General features: G+C 48.1%; 1 protein-coding gene across 1 annotated transcript in view; it reads left to right on the plus strand.

Moving 5' to 3' along the window:
• The window catches only part of RHBDF2 (rhomboid 5 homolog 2), a 783,795-nt gene that overhangs the window by 50,685 nt on the left and 712,620 nt on the right, over window positions 1-20,490 (plus strand). The window lies entirely within an intron of this gene.

Consider the following 20,490-nt stretch of genomic DNA (forward strand, 5'->3'; position numbering starts at 1 on the left):
ACATGCAGGTTTAGAGCAGAGGGCAGTGCAAAGGCCAGGTTACTTGACAAAAACCAGAAGGCTTCTTTTGATGTTTATCTACATGGATGTAATTGCAAGCCACCTCTGAAACAGAATGTATTTCTCTGAAGTCTTTCAAAAAATAAACTGCACACTGTGATAAAAGGAATGGTTTCTTTCCATTCAGCTTCAGAAGCAGAGTGCATGTTTTCCTAGAATTTTATGATTGTAGAACTAATAAGATGGAAAACTAAGTTGCAATTGAGAATTCATATTTTTCAAAAAGTTATGCTTGTTTTCCTGTGAAAGCAAACCAGTATTACACAATTGTATTTTTCAAAGTTCCCGTGCTGTGTGCATAATCATGCGGAGGCAGATCATTTTTACACTTATAATTTAATGTACATTCTAATTATACAAACGGTGTGTAAAATGATGACTATGCACAGTCTAGTTTACATCCATTCAACACAGGGGCGCCTCCAAGGGGTGGCCAGGGGGGGCCATGGCCACCCTTATAAATATGCTGGCCCTCCCACCAGCCACCCTGTGAAAAAGCAAGCAAAAAAAAGTTTGTTTTGCGTTGAACTGGGCATGGACATGCCCAGTTCAGTGTGAAATCTTTATTATTTTTTGCTTTTTTTCCGCAGGCTTTGTTGCATCTTTAGGCAGCGAGTTGTGACACCCACTTGACCCTGAATTGAGCTGCTCTCATTTTATGACTTCGATGAAAGTACAGGGCAATGAGACTGCTCGCCATGCAGTCCTCTGGGCTCCGTGTGCAGTGCAAACAACATTAGGCCATGCAGCAAATAGACCCCTGGACCATGGACACCCCATAGTGCAGGTGGATGAACAGGAACGGGAGTAACAGCAGCCAAGAAGTGGCATTCAATAGCCACCATCATTTTTCTTTCAGCCTGTGGTAATAACTGCTCGTCTGTTTTCGGCCAAGGGAAGCGCATGTTTTCAAGCTCTACCATGTTTGCAGTTAGTGTAGCGCAATCCTGGGTTTCCAGGAAACAATTCACTTACCGTTGCAGGATCTTCATGTATTTTCATGACAAACCAATGATTGCTTCTTGAAGTGCTCGACTCGGACAATCGCAAAGTATATCATTTTAAAATTGAAATAGACACACTGGTAGTGTATTTTCTATGATCCCAATTATCACCACACACTCACCATAGCAACAGGACAGCATCCTAATTCCGCACTGGCCTCACCCTCCACTTCGAACCTTCACCCAATACACACCAGCTACAGATTTAGCCTCACACAGCCCTCAGCTGACCCACATTTACCTTCTGCCTGTAGGCTACCGCCAACATTACTCGACAGCTTTAGGGCTGACTCTTGATACTGAAATGTCTCTTTCATTATTCAGTGGATGAAATTTGCCATGTATGTCGCTTTCTCCTTTGTCATTGTAAAACAGGATTCCCCAAAACAAAAGCATGCAACCCAAAATATCTGCAAGCGCCAGCCCTTCATGCATTGATGTGATATTTTGTGGGATTTAGGTGTGGGAATGCTGTTTTTACAGTCACAAATTCGGGAGGTCTGTGAAAAAGAGGCGGATGGCAGAAGATGGACTCCTGCAAAATGCACCATCTGTGGTTTTGGTTTTTCTATTTTGCACAGCCGTCAAACACCTTTTATTACAGCACTTAAAAGTGGATGGCATTCAGCATGGTTCACTATAAAGAAAGGGGACATGGCAATGGGTAAGAACCTCCACACCTTAATGTTTGTCATTTTGAGGATTCTAGAATGTCGCTTGACCTGGCATATTGTCATGATGCTTTATTATGCAATTTGTGTATATTGCAAGTAAACTCTATAAGACAGTATTATTGTAGGCCTCGACTCCCAAAACTTTATTATTTCTTCCAAGTAAACCGTGAAAGAAGGTGATTGTGCCTAAATTGTAGGGTTAAAATCCCTGCTTCGCTGTTTAGCATAAGCGTGTGATCCTGGGCAAATAATGCAATCTCACCCTGACTTCAACTGCAAAAATTGGAGTCCTTATCCGTGATTGTTTCATCATTACAATAGGGCAGTTTTAATAAGTGTAGCGACAAATTGGTGTACTCTGGTGCTCCTCTGCTAGTGGCTCAAATATTGTCACATAGAATTGCATTATTGCTGCACTGGCCCTACCCCAGTCTGTTATCACTTGATTTGACAGGCAGACAGTCTCACCAGCCGGCCAGTGCACCCGAGTTTCTAGTATAGCGGACTAACTGTGGTAGAACCGACATTACATGTTCTCCCCTGTTGCTCCCAGCCACTGAAGTTGCTTGTGCCGTCCAGGGTACTGCCCCACACTCTGCAATGTCCTGTTATGCTATGATATTGAGTCTTTCATTGCACACCATCTGCCATTTTCACACTTTCAAGGAGCTTCAGAATCTGCAAGTGATAGGGTAAGGGGCTAATGCAGTAGCAGAGGGATCAGGCCAAGATTGCTTTGTTACCACATTGATGTTTGCAGATTTTAAAAGATATGGCTCTGTATGGTGAATGTTTTAGATATTGTGTCAGCTGTGTGGAGCACTGGTTATGTGCGTTTCAGTAGCCAATGTACTTGTTTGTATGAGTGACAGATAATTGAAGTGTTTTGCTTCTTGTTTTTGCCACCAACTCACCACAGAGCCAAAGACCAAATGAGGGATGGACCAAAGGGTCACCTGCAAGGGAGCCAAGGACCAGAGGAGAGTTCACCAGGGCAGCCAATGACCAGAGGGGCAACTGACCAGAGAGGTTCACTTTTACCTTAGTTTTACTTCACTCTATTTTACATTTTTGGTGTAAGTTTAAACTATTGAACCGGAGTACAATTAGGAAGGAGAAGGGACACTTGAGGGTGTTTTATTTACCAGCCCACTGACTGCCCAGGGCCATGCTAATTCCTATGGCCAATCCCACCCACTACCAGAAGAGTAAGAGTATTCCTAAGAAAGTCTAACTTTTGAACTGCCTATGTTTTGTTTATGCACACTGGAAGGTGGTGACTTTACCTGGGTTGTGTTCTTAGTGAAACAGAAAATAGGAAAGGAAAAATATGTTGCTCAAACTTACAAGTAACATTCTGAAAACTAAATTGGCGATAGCAGAAGAGCTGCTATTTCAGAAACTGAAAATAAGCTTTTTGGTAGACCCTCATTTTACCATCAACGTGACTTAAGATTCTTTTGTGGAGACAATGCGTAAAATGTACCAATGGGTGCATTCCCATCGTAAATACAGTCCAATGGCAAGATACAACTAGTATTCTATTCCTACATAAGTCAAACCCTGCTGAGTGCACCATATTCGATAGACATGTTGGCAATTAACAACTCGTGAGTGAGGATTTAGAGGATTCTCTGGCTATGATATGATATTGTATTTTAACGCGCTCGTACACAAGTGTTTCATAGCGCGACGAGGCAAGGGGGAGGGGAAGAAGGGAAGACAAAACAACAATCTCACTAGGCCCAGGGACATTGAGAATGTGCAAGTGCATGGGGGGAGAGAATGGGGAAAGTGCAAGAGAGGGGAAAAGTGGAAAGTGCTGAGCAAGGGGTACAACCATACAAAAAGTAGTGCAGCCAGCAATGTGGCAAGTGCAGGTTTTGAGCGCAGACAAGGGGTGTCTGAAAAGTGCATGTAAGGGGACTGTAGGGTAACAGATGCCGACTCAAGTACAGGTGTTGCCAGGGGCAGTGCGGGTGAGTGGCTGGGTGGGCATGGGCCCGAAAGCAATGGGAAAACCAGGTGCATTGTGCCAAAGCAGACAGATCAGCAGGGGAGAAGGGGAGCGAAGGTAGAAGCAAAGAGGAAGGTCTTGAGGTGCTTCCGGAACCAGAGCTGGTTCTCCTCGTTTCAGAGTGGCAGGGAGGCTGTTCCAGAAGGAGGCCCCTGCTGAGGAAAGAGATCTTTTGCTTGGAGAAGCGACAGATCCTGAGTGAGTTGGAGGTGGAGGAGCGAAGAGCTCGAACAGGAAGGTATTTTCGAGCCAGGCCCCAGAAATTCAGTTGTTTGTTTTGGTGTGCCACCCCAAGATTTCCTGTGGCCTCATCAGACCACCCCTATAAAAAAATTTCTGGGGGTGCCACTGATTCAACATTGCAGTCAATGGGGTACGTTACTATAAATGGTCCGTGGCAGCAGAGTCTTTGCTCAAAGGTGTGTGATTGCCATTACACTGATCACAGGTGTTCTAGCCTCTCAAATCTTCAGGACTACAATTAAAACATTCAAAGCCTGACTCTCAAGGAAGTGCAAGTGCTGTTCAAAAACAAACAAATGAAAGTTACATTGGTAATTGAAATAGAAACTCTGCAAAACCTGTCCCTGTGATAATCCATATAGGTATTTAACTTTATCTAGCGCTTCATTAATGGCTCGTCATACATCTAGGTACTGTGATTATTATACCTCAGTCGATATTCAGTTAATCAACCTCTGAAGGAAGTTAGCCACTAAGATAGCTCAGCCGGTTGAGCACTCGCTGCAATCTGTGCGTGATCTGTAGGTTCCGGGTTCGAATCCTGGAAAGTCCAACTCAGCCTTTCGTCCTTTCGGGGTCGATGAAGGAATACCAACTTTGGTTTGGTGGTAATTGTGATAAATATGTTTTATGCACAGCGCTTTGCCAAAACAGCTTTATAAATAACCATTTGACCACTAGATTAGATATAGAATTTAGCATGGAGTTCTCCACTGCACTGTTGTATCATAACACTGGCATACCATTAGGTAGTAATAGCTCCAGGAAATTGGGACTTTCATTAAACTTCAAAAGACGATTCTGCTATTGAATCTCAAAACACACAATACAATTCATGTTTGCTTTACTATATAATTGGCTAGGTTTTTGTGATCTGAACATTTAATTATATACAGGAGAGATCAAATGGCCAGAAATAATGAAAGGTGTCATCTGTTACATTGCAGAAAGCTGCCGCATAGTAATGATTTCCATACAGTTTTTGCACACGTCGGCTGCATGTTGCATACATTTTACCCGCTTGCAAAGGAGAAAAGTCATTTTTACTCTCTTAAAATCAAATTTACTCTCAAAGTTTAAAAATAGAGAGTAAAATACTCCCACCTCCAAAATCTTACCTGGAGCACTGGCCACATTGCCTGTTTTCTGAGCCAGAATGGCAGTGGGTCTTCCTCACTGCCCAGAAGTTATCTGCAGAGCATTCAGATATCCACAATATGGTCTGCAGTGTGTCTGCTGAATTCCTGAGACACCCCAATGCATACACCAAGGCCAACTGTTTAAGGTGTGTGTCCGACAGTCTCCATCACTTTGTGCTGCTCCCTGAAGTGGTGTGAGAAGAAGAGGATAATATGTGAATAGCTTACTCTGCAGCGGGAGTAGGCGGGGGGTGGCGGACTGACTATCACACTGTTGTCCTGACCTTCGGCTTGCTATTCTTATTTTATCATGGGCTTTTAGATGTCTCTTTAGTGCATCCTTGCAAATGGTTCGCACAACTTCTTCTGAGTGACCAACACCTCTGATTTTCTTCTTCTCCTCCTCTGTCTGACATGTTTTATTTAAATGTTCCCACCTTGACTTTAAACTGTGGTCATGAAAATATTCCCTTTCATGCCAAAAATGCACGGATCTTGCCGGGAGCTTCTGAGCAGTGGTATGGCCATTTACCTTGCTTCTACATCATCAACCATGGCACGTTCCATTGTGTGTGTTAGTTCGAATTACAACAGATTCTCCAGTGGCCTCGCTGAGAGACGTGGCATAGCGGGGACCCCACAGCCCCTGCAGAGCGAGTGGGGGGGGGCAAGACCACATTGTTATGTGGCCACCCGTGCCTCGGGTGGCCCACACGCATGCATGCATCCACACACTCGCACAGAGAGGCGCAGGACGCGAGGCTGCCTGTTACGCGTCCCGGTGGCAACTGCCCGCACGGACGCTGTTTATTCAACTGCGCATTCGCGGGCCCAACCGAGGCTCGCTCATGCGCCATGCTTAACTGGGACATCACATCCCTTCTTTTTTTTTAAGAACAAAACAGCATAACATTATGGTGCAGCACCAAACATAACTGGTAAAACATGAACGGTATCCCACCCGTCACTGTTGACGGTCCATTGCGATCTCGGCTCAGTCTCCTGAGTCCAGGACATAGTCCTTGAGATGAGCAGGCAGTCTCCGGCCACTGCACATGGGATACCTTGCAGTGACTGTTGGTGTTCCAGGGGCCCTGTCCCCAGAAAGGGCAACGGCACTAGTGGGATCATCAGTTGGAACTTCGGGGCCTGCCTCCTGGCGAGGCACATCCTCCGGACCCACGGTCTCTGTTGCCGTGTCCACTTTTTTGAAAAAGGACCTGTTGCGGGTGACCGTGCCGCTTTCACAGGCTGCCGTCACCATGGTCCCTTTCACATGGGTGATCTTCCAAGGGCGAGGTTCATATGGTAAAGATAGCTTGCCTGCAGGGTGTCGGTCCCGAACGAGCACTGAGTCCCCAATGCACACTTCTTTGTTTTGCAGACCTCGTCTCTCGCTTTCCTTCTGATTGCGCGTGGCGCGCTCTTCTCAAACCTTCTCATTGACTATGACACCTGGACTCCTCCCCTCAATTTCCGGTATCATTCCCCGAGGGCAGCGCCCAAACAGCGCCTCTGCAGGGGCAACCCCCGTGGACTGGTGGGGCGTGGTCCGGTACTCTCGCAAAAATTCCACGAGCTTCTTCGCAAGGTCGTCACCCCCATTGGCGGAAATCCTGAGTACTTTGTTTAAAGTATGCATCAGCCTTTCGGCCTCTCCGTTGGCGCGCGGCCATAGTGGGGGATACCTTGCAGTGATGTATTCCCCTTTCCCGGAGATATTGGGCAAACTGGCTGCCGGTAAATGGCGGTAAACTCAGTCGCCGTCGACTCCACCACATCCACCTCCGGGTACCTCGACCATTGATCCACTGCCACCAGGAAATACATGCTTCGAACAGTCGAGCCAAAGTCCACGTGGACAGTTCCCCACGGCTTCTCACTTCGCTCCATCAAACTTATCGGTGGGGCTTTGTCTCCTGGAGTCGCCGCCTGACATGCCAGGCACCTTCTCACGAAACTCTCGACCATCCTCTCCAAATCTGGAAACCACACCTTGGGCCTGTAACGCTCACCTGATTCTCGCAGAGGCGCCGGTCTTGACTGGGCGACTACCGTATCTTCAAAGGTGATGTGTAGCACCCGGTTGGCTCTTTGGGCTGGACCTCTGTGCACTGTATGCCTGACTTCAAGAGTAAGATGTCTGCAGACAGAAAATATGGGATTAATGAACTGGGGTTATTGGGGTGTCCCTATCTCTTCCCTTTTTTGCTCTCCTGTAGACCCCCAAAGGTTAACGCTCTCACCTTAGGTAAGTGAATGCCGAGCTCTCCATCTGCCTCGGGGCAGGGTGCTGTAACCAGTTTCTTCACTGGATCGGTAGCGCAGGCCTCTTGACTTCAGAGGACTGCTGTCCGTCGTTTACTGCACGAACGGTAAGTTTCGAGTAATTCTATTGTCTTTAAAGTCTTTAGCAATGATGTCTCTTGTTTTGCAGGTTCCGGCGATGACGGATGACGGGCTGAAGTGAGTTGAAGATGGAGTCCGTATGATGAATAGAAGCGCTTGGAAGCACGTAAGTAAGCGCTTGTTGCCTGCTTCACGATGCGCTCTAACTGTCTTTTATTTTGCAGGTACGAGTTCGGAGCGGCTGCAGGGTGCCGGAATACCCACTGGGGTTGATGTGGAAAGGAGTAATGGCACGTGAGTATCAAAGTTCCCCAATGTCTTTAAACGCACCTTGTTTTGTCTTTCAGATGCAGGATGCAGCGCCGAAGGCCTCCGGAGCGTGCGAAGAGTCGGTAAGCTTTTGTCTTTCAGATGCCGGAATGCAGTGTGAAGACCTCCGGAGCGCACGAAGAGTAGGTAAGCCTTTGTCTTTCAGATGCTGGAATGCTAACCTGTTCTTTCTTGTCTTTATAGGTGTTGCTGAAGACTGGATTCAGGATGGTAAGCCTTTTTCCTTAGGCCCAGGATCCGATGCAGAAGACACGATGAGCGTTCTGCTGCAGAGGATGCAGAATAACGCAAAGCAAGATTCATCCACCGGGTGTGGTTTAAATAGCCTCCTGTAGTGCTTAGGTGTCTCCTTCCACAGCCACGCCTAGGTAAGAAAAGAGTTCCTGCTTTCCAGAAGTGTTCCAGTGTTCTGAATCTAGGGAGTGGCTCCTGCCCCACCCAACAGGAAAAGTAGTTCCAAACAGAAGAGGATCAGAGGCTCAGCTGGCAGGCAAGTAAGCAGCATGGTCTGCTGCAGGGAAGTCCACCCAAGCATCATGAGCCCGGCGCTTCCAGCGCTGGGACTGGGCACATTTATGAGCCTGGTGCCACTGGCGCCAGGACTGGGTCCAAAAGGTCCCAATTGGGACTGGTTGGCCCTCGGAACCTGGGTTATGGATCTGCTTCCAAGGGAGTTGGGAAAACCCTGACCTTTTGGAAGCAGAGATCATGACAGTACCTCCCCTCAAGGCCCCTCCCAAACCGGGCTTCTCCGGGGGTTTTGGCTTGTCAGGAAATGTTCGGTGAAATCTTTTGATTAGGCGAGGAGCGTGGACATATTCAGCAGGTTCCCAGGATCTCTCTTAGGGGCTGCAGCCTTTCCAGTCAATTAGGTAAAATAGTTTAGATTTGGAGATCTTGGAGTCCAGAATGCTTTTGACTTCAAACTCGAGTTCTCCATCAACTAGGATGGGTTTTGGAGATTTAGTTAGTCGGGTTTGAGGTTGCACGGGTTTTAATAGAGAGACGTGGAAGACCGGATGTATCTTCATGTGAGGGGGCAAGTCCAACTTGACCGCTACTGGGTTTATTATGGTAGTGATGGAATAGGGACCAAGGTATCTTGGGTTGAATGTGCGTGGCCCTTTTAGAGGTAGATATTTGGTGGATAACCAGACTTGGTCCCCTACTTGATATTGAGGGGCTTCCTTCCGATGTTGATCTGCTCCTTTCTTGTATTGTTCTTTAGCCCTTTGAAGGTGAGAAACAGCTTCCTTAAAGGCTTGGGTGATTGTAGAATGCAGGTAGTCTACTGCTGGTGTTTCAAGATCTTGGAGGGGATCCAACTCCGAGGTGCGAGGGTGACTGCCGTACAAAAGAAAAAACGGTGTTTTCCCAGTTCCCGAATGGACAGAGTTATTGTAGGCATATTCGGCTATCCAAAGGATGTCTTTCCAAGTTTTTTCAGTTTGTTGCAGCATGCAGCGTAAATACTGTTCCAGAGTTTGATTGGTCCTCTCGGTTTGTCCGTCGGTCTGAGGGTGGTGACTGGTCGATAGTCTCACATCAATTTGAGCCGACCGACAGCAACTTCGCCAAAAATGAGAAATAAATTGACTACCTCGATCCGAAATTAGAACCGAAGGAAAACCGTGTAGTCGGACGATGTTTTCGAGAAATTCTCGGGCCAGAGTTGCTGCTGTTGGCAAGCCTTTGAGCGGAATGAAATGCGCCATCTTGGAGAATAAGTCCACGATTACTAGAATCGTATTGTATCCGGAGCATGGAGGTAGATCGGTGATGAAGTCCATAGAAAGCGTATGCCAAGGGCGAGGTGGGATGTCAATAGGGCGTAAGAGGCCTGCTGGTCTTTCCTTTTGACTCTTGTTTTGGGCGCATACTCCACAAGACATTATAAAGTCTCTAATATCTTTTTTCCAAGACGGCCACCAGAAGTAGCGCTTGATCTTTTCTGAGGTCTTGGCCATACCGGGATGACCTTCCATTAAAGAATCGTGATAACAGGAGATTACTTTTTTCTGTAAATCTGTGCTGGGTAGGTATAATCGTTCTTGGAAATACAATAAGTTGTCCTTTACTGCAAAGTCCTTTCCCTGCAGATGCCAATTCTGTATGTCTGCTGGAGTTACAAGTTGCCTGGCTTTATCCTTAACTTCCTCTATGGATTCTGTGGCGATTACACCCAGAATTCTTTGTTCGGGAATGATTGGTACAGGTTTAGGGTTGATCAAGTGTTCTTCCACTCCCATCCGAGAAAGGGCATCAGCTTTACTGTTCTTTGTACCAGGTCGATAGGTAATTATGAAGTCAAACTCGGCAAAGAATAATGCCCAACGGAGTTGTCTAGAGGATTGGGCTTTTGCGGTTTTCAAATATTGCAGGTTTCGGTGATCCGTAATCACAGTAACGGTGTGTCGGGCCCCCAGCAGATAATGCCGCCAAGCCTTAAAGGCAGACTTGATAGCCAGAAGTTCCTTGTCAGTAATCGTGTAATTGATTTCAGGAGGCGAGAATTTGCGGGACCAAAATGCCACGGGATGCAACTGATTGGTTACCGGGTCCTTTTGTGATAGAACTGCCCCCATGGCAAGGCTTGAAGCATCAGTTTCCACAATGTAGGGAAGTTCGGGGCGAGGGTGTTTTAAGATTGGTGCAGAGATAAATTTAGTCTTCAAATCCTGGAAAGCTTGTTCCGCCTCGGTAGACCATTCAAAACGTTTGTTTTTCTTTAACAAGGCAGTGATGGGCTGGACTATTCGAGAGAATTCAGGGATAAACCTGCGGTAAAAGTTAGCGAAGCCTAACATGCTTTGCACACCTTTTACGGAGGATGGTGATGGCCATTTGAGAACTGCATCGACCTTCTTTGAATCCATACGTACTCCGCCAGGTGATAATATGAATCCCAAGAATTCAACTTCAGTCACGTTGAAAACACATTTTTCCAACTTAGCGAAAAGTTTGTGTTGACGCAATCTTTCGAGGACCATTTTCACGTGTTTCCGATGTTCAGATTCCGATGAAGAATAAACGAAGATGTCGTCAATGTAAACAACAACACACACATCTATGAGCTCTCTGAGGACATCGTTCATAAAATATTGAAAGGCGGCCGGGGCATTGCAAAGTCCGAAGGGCATGACCTGATATTCAAATAGCCCATACTTGGTGCGGAAGGCAGTCTTCCATTCATCGCCCTCTTTTACTCGTACCAAGTGGTAAGCTCCTCTAAGATCCAGCTTTGTATATATGCATGCTTTTCTGACTTGGTCCAGGAGTTCAGGGATCAAAGGTAACGGATATCTATTCTTAACGGTGATCTGGTTCAGGGAGCGATAATCGATACAAGTTCTAAGGTCTCCTTCCTTTTTTTGGAACGAAGAACAAAGCTGAAGAAGCAGGGGACTTGGAAGGACGAATAAACCCATTCGCCAGGTATTGATCCAGGTATTGTCGAAGGTGAAGGTTCTCAGGCTCGGTGAGGGCATACATTCTACTACAAGGAGGAGTAGATCCAGGTATCAGGTCTATCTGGCAGTCATAAGACCTATGAGGAGGTAGAGTGTTAGCCTGATCCTTCCGGAAAACATCTTGGTATTCAAGGTATTCGGGAGGTAACTGGGGAGTCTCTGAAGAAATTGCTGCCAGTGCAACACCAGGTGGAGGGTGACAAGTAGAGACACATTCTGGAAACTGGACCGTTCTTGCTCGCCAATCGATCAGAGGATTGTGTTTCTCTAACCAAGGTATTCCTAGAATAATCTGAAACTGAGGGGCCTTGATCACATCGAACACTATCTTCTCATGGTGTCCATCTTGACTTACTAGCGTTACCTCTTGAGTGGTATGCGTTACTGGCCCGGAGGCTATCTCCGTACCATCCACTGTAGTAATGACGTCCTTTACAGCCTTCGGACAAAGAGTTAGATTCATCCTCAAAACCATTTTATGATCCACATAATTGCCGATGGCACCGCTGTCGACGTAAGCTTCAATTGCATGTAATCGATCCGGATTATCAGGGCTAATGAGGACCATAGGTATCACGAAATGCGAGGTCACGGAACTGGTTTTCACGCTCGGCAAGAGGACCTCTATTCTTGTCGGGCGAGGTCGTTTCCCTGCTCAGAGTTTGTAACTTTGGTAACTGCAGCTCCTACTGCCTTCTTGGCAGGTTTCACCGGACAGTCTCGAAGAAAGTGCCCTGAGTTTCCGCAATATAGGCATAATTGCAACTGTTTTCTCCTTTCCCGCTCCTTTTGTGTTAGAGGACCTTTCAGACCCCCGATTTGCATGGGTTCCCCGGAGTCTACTCCTTTGGAAGAAGTTGGCGGTTTGGAAAATACTCGAGCATCAAACTTGGAACGGTCGGCTTTCCTGTTCTGCAGTCTATGATCTATTTGAACGACCAAGTCTATATAATCCGAACAGTCTTGTGGGGGATTCACTACTTGGGCTAAAACGTCTTTGAGCTCTCCACGTAGACCTCTGTAAAACAGCGTAATCCTTTTGTCCTCAGGCCATTGAGTTTCCACTATTAGTCTATTGAAAGATGCAATATAAGCCAAAGGTCTTGATTACCCTGTCGCAACGAAAGAAGCTCATTGTCCAAGGCCTGCCCCTGTGAATGTCTTGCGAACAGTTTTTCCATACTAAGCTGAAAGGCTTGAAAATCATGGAGAACCGGATCATCTTGATTAACTAGAGGGATCGACCAGTCTGCCGCATTGCCACTAAGGTACGAAAGTACAAAAGCTACTTTAGCTTGATCAGTTGGAAAGGCTGCTGGCCGGCATAAGAAGTGCAACCGGCACTGATTGATAAATACTGCAAACCTCTTTGGGTCACCAGAAAATCGTTCGGGCGGAGCCAGAGGTACATTCCCAGGTAGGTTGATCTGCACTGGATTCATAGAGGATGTTGAAGGAAGATTTGCCCCTGATGCGGGTAACGGGGTTTGTCCGGCTTGTGACTGTAGCAATTGTCTAGCAAGACTGTCTGTTCTCTCCTTGGAAATAATTAGTTCCCTTCTTAGAGCATTCGTTTCCTGACGAGCTGCATGCACTTCTGCCCTTAGTTCCCCAAGTAACCGGGCTAGATGGTCAGTATCCGAGGTTTCCATAGCGCCTGGGCGAGAGTTTTGCGGTAGGCTTTGCGTTCTGTAACGCTCACCTGATTCTCGCAGAGGCGCCGGTCTTGACTGGGCGACTACCGTATCTTCAAAGGTGATGTGTAGCACCCGGTTGGCTCTTTGGGATGGACCTCTGTGCACTGTATGCCTGACTTCAAGAGTAAGATGTCTGCAGACAGAAAATATGGGATTAATGAACTGGGGTTATTGGGGTGTCCCTATCTCTTCCCTTTTTTGCTCTCCTGTAGACCCCCAAAGGTTAACGCTCTCACCTTAGGTAAGTGAATGCCGAGCTCTCCATCTGCCTCGGGGCAGGGTGCTGTAACCAGTTTCTTCACTGGATCGGTAGCGCAGGCCTCTTGACTTCAGAGGACTGCTGTCCGTCGTTTACTGCACGAACGGTAAGTTTCGAGTAATTCTATTGTCTTTAAAGTCTTTAGCAATGATGTCTCTTGTTTTGCAGGTTGCGGCGATGGCGGATGACGGGCTGAAGTGAGTTGAAGATGGAGTCCGTATGATGAATAGAAGCGCTTGGAAGCACGTAAGTAAGCGCTTGTTGCCTGCTTCACGATGCGCTCTAACTGTCTTTTATTTTGCAGGTACGAGTTCGGAGCGGCTGCAGGGTGCCGGAATACCCGCTGGGGTTGATGTGGAAAGGAGTAATGGCACGTGAGTATCAAAGTTCCCCAATGTCTTTAAACGCACCTTGTTTTGTCTTTCAGATGCAGCGCCGAAGGCCTCCGGAGCGTGCGAAGAGTCGGTAAGCTTTTGTCTTTCAGATGCCGGAATGCAGTGTGAAGACCTCCGGAGCGCACAAAGAGTAGGTAAGCCTTTGTCTTTCAGATGCCGGAATGCTAACCTGTTCTTTCTTGTCTTTATAGGTGTTGCTGAAGACTGGATTCAGGATGGTAAGCCTTTTTCCTTAGGCCCAGGATCCGATGCAGAAGACACGATAAGCGTTCTGCTGCAGAGGATGCAGAATAACGCAAAGCAAGATTCATCCACCGGGTGTGGTTTAAATAGCCTCCTGTAGTGCTTAGGTGTCTCCTTCCACAGCCACGCCTAGGTAAGAAAAGAGTTCCTGCTTTCCAGAAGAGTTCCAGTGTTCTGAATCTAGGGAGTGGCTCCTGCCCCACCCAACAGGAAAAGTAGTTCCAAACAGAAGAGGATCAGAGGCTCAGCTGGCAGGCAAGTAAGCAGCATGGTCTGCTGCAGGTAAGTCCACCCAAGCATCATGAGCCCGGCGCTTCCAGCGCTGGGACTGGGCACATTTATGAGCCTGGTGCCACTGGCGCCAGGACTGGGTCCAAAAGGTCCCAATTGGGACTGGTTGGCCCTCGGAACCTGGGTTATGGATCTGCTTCCAAGGGAGTTGGGAAAACCCTGACCTTTTGGAAGCAGAGATCATGACAGGGCCGTAGTCTCGCTTTGGTCTGGACAACCCCTTGATGCCCGATGTGCGCCAGCTCCAACACCCGCATCCTTAAAGCCTGTGGGATCACAATTTGCTGCCCTCTGAGGATCAGTCCATCATCCGAAATAGAGAGCTCATCCCTGACCCTCCAGAGTGCCTGAAGATCCCTTTGGGCCTCCGGCTGACGTCGGGAGTTGTTGCGCAGCACCTCTCTCCAATCTCCACTTCTTACTGCTGCTTTGATTATGCCGAAGACCTCATCCTTGGATGACTCAGTTGCCATAGCTAGCCTCGACAGCGCCACTGGTAGCGCCCCATTTATCACATGACAGAGCAACCCTTGGCAGTCCGACACACCGCCGTCCTTGTCGATTTTCTCGGAATTAGGGTGGCGCGACAGATAGTCCGCCGGGTTGTTGGTGCCCGGTCTGTATATCAGTCGAACCCCATACTCCATCAGGGCCAGCATCCACCTCTCAATTCTGGGTGGTGGCTTCGAAGACACACCCGCCAGGATGGGCAGCAGCGGCTTGTGGTCTGTCACCACTACAACGGGCTTGCCCAGGATGTAGAGGCGAAAATGGTGACAGCCCCAAAGGATGGCCAGTGCCTCTCTCTCAATTTGTGAATATCGCCTCTCGGTGTTGGAGAGAGCCTTGCTCGCATAAGCGATGGGCCGCATGTCCCCTCTTTCATCTGGCTGCAAGAGTACTGCCCCAACACCCACGGGACTGGCATCGACCACAATCTCCGATTCCACGGAAGGGTTAAAATACGCCATAGTGTCCCCATCAGACAGGGCATTCTTGAGGGCCTGGAATGCCTCCTGTTCTCTGCTTTCCCACTTCCACACGGCATCATTCCTAGTCAATGCCCTTAGGGGCTCAGATAAGGAAGCCAAACCCTTGATGAAGCACCCACAGTAATTCACCATCCCCAGGAAGCTCCTTACCTCCGTGGGGGACGATGGTGCCGCTGCTTCACGAATGTCTCTGATCTTTGCCGGGTCAGGTGACACACCCACTGCGTGAAAAATGAATCCGAAAAACCCAATCTGGTCTTTAAAGAATTCACACTTTTGACGGTGCAGGGTAAGACCCAGATCATTCAGCCTTTTCAGCGTGTTCTCGAGCCTCTTCATGTGCTCTGCTTCCGAGTCGGCGAATACCAAAATGTCATCACTCATGTTCAAAACGCCTTTTAGGTCTGCAAGCGCCCCTCTTATAGTGTTCTGGAATACTTCGGCAGCTGATGAAATTCCAAAACTCAGGCGCTTAAATTGGTAAAGACCTTCATGTGTCGTGAAAGTCGTGCTGAATCTAGAGTCTGGGTGGAGCTCAAGCTGGTGATAGCCCGCTCGTAGATCCAATTTCGAGAAGACTTTCACCCCCTACAACTCCCCTATAATATCATCGAGGGTCGGCGTTAGGTGTCTCTCCCTCTTAATTGCGGCATTAGGGAGGCGCATGTCTACACAAATTCTCACCGCCCCTGGCTGTTTTGGCTTGGGTGCGACCACTATGGGTGAAACCCAGGGCATCGGCCCTTCCACCCTCTCGATAATATCCATGCTGACAAGCGAGCGAAGCTCCTCCTCCACCTTTTCACGAAGATGGAATGGGATCCGCCTATGCTTGAGGGCTGTTGGCCTGATTGTGTCGTCAATGTGTAGCCGCACCAGGGGTGCCTTCAGCTTCCCGACCCCTTCAAAAATACCTGCAAACCTGTCCAACAGCATTTCAATGTCCACTTGATAGACCTCCATTGGAAAGTGAACCAGGCTCAGGGCTTCGGATGCCGCACAGCTGAGTAGAGAGTGGGGACTCACATCTGTGACAAAGAATCAGGCCTTTATGGTTTTCCCGCCCCTGGACACAGGCGCTACGAACACGCCCCTGATGGGAAGCGGAGTGTCCCCGCCAAACATGAAGATCTTTGCAGTCGAAACGTCTAGCACAGGAGGCCCCGGGATCCGCTGGTAATGATCCGAGGCAAGCACACAGACTGAGGCCCCTGTGTCAATGAGTACTTGTGTCGGCACCCCCTGAATGTCCACAACACATTTGGGCTGTCTCTTACTCCTTGCCCCTGAGGCGATGCTCGAGATGAAGAAAACTTCTTCTTCCTCCTCCTCCTCTTCCTCTTCAGCTAGCTGCAGTCTCTGCATTTCTTGCTCCAAGGCTGCGATGCTCCTCTGCCTCCTCGAACCACCACCCCGTGCCCTGGCCGGGCCCCTCTGCACAGACACAGGAGCAGGGGCACGACACATCCGGGCATAGTGTCCGGGTCCATTGCATCGGCCACATGACCTCGACTTGGCCGGACACTCCTCGGAGTGGGGCAAGTCATATCCGCAGTACTGGCAAATAGAGTCAGACCCCGTTGGAGGACGAGTCTCTTGCCTTCTCTGCCCCCACTTGTCTTTCGACGTAGCCCATTTCCCGATAGCAAAAGGCATCCTCAGATGTCCCCGGACGCACTGCTGCGTCCATTTTGGCGCCTCTCGACTCTGCCAGTTCGTACGTTCTGCCACGGTCCAGGATTTGCTGCAGGGTCTAGCCCGGTTCCCTCAACACTTGCCTCCGTAACTTGCCAGATGTACACCCTTGGAGAACTTGATTCCTTATCATAGATTCATCATTGTCCCATCGACAAGTGGTGGCCATCAATCGCAGTCGAGCACAAAACTGATCAAGTGACTCCTCTTCCCGCTGTTTTTCCCCTCAGAAGAGAAATCTCTCGTAATCAACATTGGAGAGCGGTATAAAGTGGTTTTCCAAAGCAGTCTTGACAGCCGCATAGGTGACTACCTGCAGGTTAAGGGACTCATATATGCGTATGACCTCCAAACCCGCCGAGTACAACAGGGTGGCCCTCTTCACATCGTCATCGGTTATTGCTGTAAAGTACATATCAAGTTTTTTTATCCATAGCAACCATCTTGGGCCCAATTTCGAAGGGGGACCTGACACATCAAACTCTTGCATCGGCAGTAAGGACCCCTGTTGTGTTTTCACCACCAATGCCGCAGCTTCCGCCTCTCCGTCGCTTCCTGCCATGTTTACAGGTCGCACAGGCACCTCCGTGTGGCTTAGAGGCCGCAAACCTGACTTGGGTGGGCAGTGCACGTACCTCAAATTACTGTCCGGTTACAAACAGCGTGTCCTTGCTCCCTTTCTGGCGCTGAGTGTCTGTCAGATGTGGGCTGTCCTCTGGGTGTTGAGGACAGCCAAAAGTTCCAAAAATTGTTTGAGGTGGTAAAAGCAGCGCACAAGCACCTTTTCAGGCCGCTACTGCTGTATACCAGCTGCTAGAACATCAAAGGAATGCTCCCGCTGGGACCGTGACTCACCACGTCGTAACGTTGCTGATGTTCAACATGCCGTGTGCATCGAGCGAACGCTCCGGTGGCATCCCGCCTCGTCGCCAGTTATGTGGCCACCCGTGCCTCGGGCGGCCCACACGCATGCATGCATCCACACACTCACACAGAGGCGCAGGACGCGAGGCTGCCTGTTACGCGTCCCGGCGGCAACTGCCCGCACGGACGCTGTTTATTCAACTGCGCATGCGCAGGCCCAACCGAGGCTCGCGCATGCGCCATGCTTAACTGGGACATCACACACATGTCCCGAGGGGGCCACTCTGACTTAAAAAATACATTCTTTTTGAATTCACTCTGATGTCAGAAATTATTTCTGTTATGTTTTTTTTCCGTAATGGAAATCTTTTTTTTCTGCAGTCAGACTGACTTCAAAAAGATGATTTATTTTTCAAATCAGAGATCCACTCCACCACCCCCACAGGATATTGGGGGGGGGGCAGGAGGAGGGGGAGGGGGCCTCTGGCTCTTCTGTGCATGATGGGGAAAGGCGTTCCTGCTGTGTGGAGCAGGGAGCTGAAGGCCTCATTCCACGGGGCAACGGATTTGCAATAAGACGAGTGTTTGTGTATCTGTCTATGTATATTATTTGTCAGTGCATGATGCATGGGTGGCTGGGTGAGAGTGTGCGCGAATGTGTGTGATGAATGAGTGCACATGCAAATGTATGGATTGCTGGGTGTGTGAGTGTATGATGAATGAGTGCACATGTGAGTGATGTTTAAATGCGTTTGCGTTTAATGCCTGGATTACCTACTGCTAATCTTCATTACACCTAGCCATACTCTTCCTCGTCCCAGTACTTCTGTATGAGGCACTCTACCTCATACACCAAGTACTGGGATGAGGTAGAGGGACATGGAGGTAATGTCTGATTTAGTTACCTGTAAGATTCATTACTCCTGGTCCTACTCTTCCTCGTCCCAATACTTGCATATGAGGCAAGGAGCCTCATGCGTAAGTACTGGGACGAGGAAGAGGGACGTGGAGGTGATTTTGGGGATTGAGATAGGGGGTAGGAGGGAGAGGGGACCTGCAGGGAGGGTGGGACAGGAGTTGGTGTGCTGAATCGTAATGGGCATCCATGATAAAGCTGGCATGACATGTTTTTATTAGTGTATTGTAATTTCTTACTGTGGCATGACGTTGTTTGTTGTTGCTGGGATTACAGAAAAAAATAAACATAAGTGTTATTACCTCTCTAAACTGGCATTTGAGGGCAGTCAGTCCAGCCATTTCTTACTGTGGAATGACATATTATTTGGGGCTTCTATAATCAAGTAATCATCCTAGTGTTATAAGTGTTATTATGTAGCTAGACTAACATTTTGGTGCAATCAGTTAGCCATTTATTTCTGTGGATTTCCCTTTTTTTTCTGGGCATCTCTGATAACGCAATCCTGATAAGTATATTTACCTGTTTAGACTGGCATTTGGGTGCAGGCAGTCCAGCTGTTTCTTACTGTGGCATTATATATTTTTCTGGGCATCTGTGATAAAATAAGCATGTTTAGACTGGAATTTTGGTGCAACCAGTCTAGATGTGTCTTACTGTGTTATGGCATGTTTTACTGTAATATGTGTATTACCACATGTCTAGCCTGGCCTACATTGTGCAACCAGGTTGGACAGGATTTCTTATTGTGGCATGGCATTTTTCACAGCAAAGCATTACATTTATTAAAGCATTAATGTTCCTGTGCACTTTTAGAGACTTGCTTGTATTGGATTGGTGTTACCCTACAAAAACAATTGCAAACGCTCGACTCTTTAGCCAATTTTTCTCAAAATGGTACATTGTAAAGCTCGCTTTCGGACCCATCATTAAAACATTTATCTTTGGGGGAGGGGTGACGACAGACCCACAAATCCCCTTTGATTGGTTTGGGCTCCCCCGCTCTGGTATATTTGTGGGAAATGTTTATGCCCCTTCAAGAGCGACTGGTGAGTGAATAGGTATGAAAGCGCTGCATGCAAGCTTGGTGCCCGGATAAGGGGCATTGGAGCGTGGATGTTTTCTTACATGTTTTACTGGCATTTTTGCGGACAAAATGTAATTACATGGAGGGGTGTTTGGGGTGGGGTTTTATAGAGTAATGGGGTAGGCAGACGGTACATTTTCTGTGGCATGGCTTTTTTTTTTTCACTCGCATATGGGGCAAGACCACTATGATGTGTGGTCCTATGTGGTGGGTGGAGGCATTTGTGCAGCCAAACAAGGAAATGTCTCCATACTGTAGCATTGCATGTCTTACTGGCATGGAGGGCAAAGTCCACTTGAAGAGTATCCTTGCCTGGTGGTGCAGGAGTGGGGCAGGCATTTGTGTAGCCAGCATAACATGTTCTCCGCTGAGAACAAGAAATAGGGTTTTAAATGGCGGCATGGTAATGCCCCCCTCGAAGTTACTGATCATATCACATCTCTTGGGATACCGATCTTTGGCGCAAAAAGCAAAGGCACCTGAGCGCACTTCGTGCTCAGATAGATGGGTTCCTGCCCAAAATGTGGAGAATCCTGTATAAACATGGGAGGTTCTCAGTTGTTCCAATCATAAAATACTAAAACACAAAGGCTTGTCCCACGGAATGGAGACTAAGCTGGATTTAGTTTGGGGGACGTTGTGACACCCTGGGAATGGGACTTTGGTGCAAGGTGCTTGGGTGGCCCCAGTCCCTGCCAGGCGTAATCGTAAACTTGGAATTGGGGTCTATGTTCATGAAGGGTAGAGTGAGCTGAAGGGCTTTTC

This window comes from Ambystoma mexicanum, chromosome 3q (assembly GCF_040938575.1).
Source record: "Ambystoma mexicanum isolate Mex_15411 chromosome 3q, UKY_AmexF1_1, whole genome shotgun sequence".
Lineage (NCBI taxonomy): Eukaryota > Metazoa > Chordata > Amphibia > Caudata > Ambystomatidae > Ambystoma > Ambystoma mexicanum.